Here is a 4,181-nt window from a genome sequence, read left to right as displayed (position 1 = left end):
CCTCGCCGGAGTCCTCCTGCCTGGGCTGATCCCCCATCTACTTTCCCAGCTCCCCCTCCCCTAGACTCAGGGCTGAAAGGCCCCCTCTCCCTTCCCGCGCTCATGGACAGCGTCCCCCACCCCTTCCCCACTTGACCCCAATTCGGCTCCTCCTGGGCGGCCACGTCCCCCTCTAGGTTAAAGGCGACGTCCGTGGAGAGGATCCTAAATGAGTCCACCGAGGTCCCTCCCGACACCCAGGCTGGGGACGCCATTCCGCCTGTCTCCCCTGCTGTGGGCCAGGCGGCTTCTGGGCGCCCTTCGCACACCCGGCAGGCCTGGCCCCCGAGGCGCGCAGGGGCTGGGAGGCGTTTTCCGAAGTGGGGGTGCGCAAGGGTTCACCCCAAGTCCTCTCAGACTGCACTCAGGACAAAGCGAAGGGCATGGACCAACTTAGGCCGCGCTTCTGCAGGCTGGGATGTAAGCCACCAACCCCCTTCCATCTTTATGGTCTGGGGTCCCCAGGGCGCCTGGAAAGGAGCACAAGTCCAGGCCCAGCGCCAGGGAGGCCAGGCCGAGGCTGCCCCTGCTCATTCACGGAACCAATTCCTTCTGTCGCTCGGGTGGGCGCTGGGGGCTCCCGGAACCTCTCCGGGCCCTGCTTCCTCACGCTGGGCGGTTACGGCGGAGAGCAACTGCGTCTTTGCCCTCCCTTCTCCCCTTTGGCTTTCTTGACTTTTTAAAAAATGTATTTGTATTGATTCCAGAGAGGAAGGGAGAGGGAGAGAGAGAAACAGCAACGACGACAGAGAATCATGGATGAGCTGCCTCCTGCAGGCCCCCCACTGGGAATGGAGACCGAAAACCCGGCACGTGCCCTGAGCAGGAATCGAACTGTGACCTCTTGGGTCAGAGGTCAACACTCAGCCACTGATCCCATGCCAGCCGGGCTGGCTTTCTTGACTTTGGCAACAATAACAACATAAGTAAATTAATTAATTAATTAATTAATTAATCGCAGACGGAGTCGGGTCAGGACACGAGGTGGGGAGGGGTTTCAGGCCTCGGGACAAGGGCCCTTTAGCCCTGGGCAGCCCCCGCCCCCCCGTGGCGGGAGCCCCTTCCTTCCTGCGGCCCCAGGCACTTTAGGCCGCGCTCACTGGAGAGTGTTGCAAAGGCCCCTTTGGTGCGGGAACGGCCCTCCCCCGCGCAGATGCATTTCAAAGCGGAATGGGGTGATTGCTCCATGTAATTAACTGTGGGGACACAGCGAAAGCCCGGGAATGACTCAGCCAATTGTCTCCGGATGGGGTTGGAGAGGCCGCGATTGTTTAACTCTCTTTAGCTGGGTGGGGACTCCAATAGCTCCGCCGCCAAGGGTCCTCCAGGGGACAAAGACGGGGACTGCGGTGAGTGCATCAACACTGCACCCGGCTGGCCCGGCCCTGGGAGAGTGAATTCCGAGAGACCCCCATTGTCCCCGCCTTTTGTGCCTCTCCCCAGCTGGCTCTAATCTTTAAATATTTACCCGGCTGCTTTGTGCACGGCTGACTTATGCACTTTGGGCTGATGTGCTCGTAAATTACGCGTCACTTACCCATTTCCAGAGGCGAGAGAGGAGGCTTTAATGCCTGGAGCCCAGAACGGCCCAGGGAGGGAAAAGAACACTTTCAGAGAACCAGGGTTCCCCCCCACCCCTCACTCCCGCCCCTGCAGGGCTGCAGCCACACTGGAAGGCTCACTCCCACCTTCATGTGGGAATTGGAGGAGGCCTGTGAGTGACAAGGGGCCCTCTAACAGCCACTGACTGGGGACCCACACACAGAGGTGGGGGAGAAGCCCGGTTCCCTGACTTGGTGCCAAGCTTGGAGAGAAGCAAACTTTTCACCCTGGGAAGCTGATGTGGGTTGAGGTGCTTGGTTAAGGCCTAGCCTTGCACTTGCAGCTCCCTGCTCCGCCCCATTCTCTCTTGCTCAATCAAGTAATCCGTTGAAGAAAGGGAAGCCTAATGTTATCTCAGCCTGCAGTTCACCTGGGGGAAGTCAAGGTGTACTTAGGACTCTTTTAAACCGGAGGGACCCCGACTGGGGCTGAGGATGGAAGCCGCCCCAGCTGGTGGGCGGGGGGCTGGAGGGGAGGGCGGAGGGAGGGCCCTGCCGAAGGACCTTCCTGCATGAGAAAGCTCCCTTTGTGCTGGCCTTGCAGTTTAGAACAAAACACATTCAAATGCTTATTTACAAAAAAAGGCCAGCGAGGCATCCCAGGGCGGAGCAGTTTTCCTGTATTTTCTTATATTTTGTGTAGGCTTGGGGGGGGGGGGGGGGGGGGGGTGCGGGGACACTGGAGAGCTGGGTGCAGAGTGGATGTGTTAGATCAGATCACTTTATTCTCTGTGTGTTCCTGTCTGTTTCTCTGTGTGTCTGTGTGTATCTCTCTGTGTTCCTCGGTTTCCCTGGGCCTATGCCAGTGCATGGATATATGTGCTTTGCCTTTCTCCTCCGTCACTGGCCTGTGAGCCCTGCGCCCTGAGAAATTCAGCCACTCCAGTGACTTTGAAAAATCCCCGATCCGTCCCTCTCGACCGGGCCTATCCAGGAGGGGACTGCTCCCCCTTCCTCTTCAACTTCTCCAAGATGGGGCTGGGAGGGTGTAAGGCAGCGGTTCTCAACCTATGGGTCGCGACCCCTTTGGCGGTCGAACGACCCTTTCGCAGGGGTCGCCTAAGACCATCCTGCATATCAGATATTTACATTACGATTCATAACAGTAGCAACATTACAGTTATGAAGTAGCAACGAAAATAATTTTATGGTTGGGTCACAACATGAGGAATTGTATTTAAAGGGCCAGAAGGTTGAGAACCACAGGTGTAAGGGGAAGTGGTGGGCAGAGGAGAGGGGTGGCCCTCCAGTTTGAATTACATGACTCTGTGCCCCTAGAGTGGGGGTGGTCCCTGGGGGAAACCAGGGCCATACATCAGCGTGGAGAGCAGAAGTCAATGGCCAGAGATGGAGGTTCCTGAGAGCGGCTCCCTGCCCCAGGACCAGACTCACTCCCAGGACCGAAGAGGAAATGAGCGCCCCCTAGTGGCCTCAAGGCTTCCTGGCACAGAGGGAGAAGTCCTGAGTCTGGGGGAGACCTTGATAAACTGGGGCAGAGGCAGGAGAGGGGTTCAACATAAAGGCCAGGCCTCCTTCCCACATGGCGCCAGCCGACTTTGGATTTTAAAACATTAACACTCCTTTTCATGCTGACCAACCGAGTAGAGCACCTGTCTTCTGAGCACCATTTGAACATGGCATCAGGCTTTACAGCACGTTAGCGATGCCTGACTGAAGTCAGGATCCCCCGATTTTTACAGAAACTGTAAGAGTTGATTTGCCCGAGGTCACAAAGCGGGACCGCAGTGGCACCGGGCCCGGATTCCAGCCCAGGCTCCATCCTTCCCTGAACCCAGCTGCCCAAACGCCAGGCGCCCTGACAGGTCCTGTGGGGACAGAGGAGGGTAGGACCTGGATGACTGACAGCAGCTCGCAGCCTGCCCGGCCTCAGGGATGTCTGGCCCGCTACTCAGGGCTCCAGCTCCCCTGGGGCCTGTCCCCTATCCTGCCACATGCTCGCTTCCTCCTGCCTCTGTGCCTCCCTCCCCGCCTTCCTACCCTTAGACGCCCTTGTTCTCATTTCCAGCGGCAGGCCGGCTGCCAGTTCCCCAGGGCCCCAAGACCTAGTGGCAGCATCTCTCCCACACAGACTCTTCCCCCGCGGCCCTCCCACCCATGGTCCCTCCCTGGGCTCCCTCTCTCTCCATCCTTACTTGCTGCTGCCCCACTCCCACCCACCAGTCTTTTCTAGTCCTTTGTTGACATGTCTTTCTCCTCCACCATTGCTTCTTAGCTCCCGGGGGAAGGGGTGGGGGACTCTTAACCCTTTAAAGGACAATTTCTGATTATAAAAGTAATTTAAGTTGCCCCGCCGACGTGCCTCAGTGGTTGAGCGCCGACCTATGAACCAGGAGAACAGGGTTCAATTCCCCGTCAGGGCACATGTCAGAGTTGCGGGCTCGATCCCCAATGTGGGGCGTGCAGGAGGCAGCCGATGGATGATTGTCATCATTGATGTCTTTCTCTCTCCCTCTCCCTTCCTCTCTGAAATCAATAAAAATATATATTTTTTTAAAGTCCTATAAGTTGATTGTGGGCGAT

This window comes from Myotis brandtii, unplaced genomic scaffold (assembly GCF_000412655.1).
Source record: "Myotis brandtii unplaced genomic scaffold, ASM41265v1 scaffold434, whole genome shotgun sequence".
In the NCBI taxonomy this organism is placed as follows: Eukaryota; Metazoa; Chordata; class Mammalia; order Chiroptera; family Vespertilionidae; genus Myotis; species Myotis brandtii.
This window is presented reverse-complemented; position numbering follows the sequence as displayed.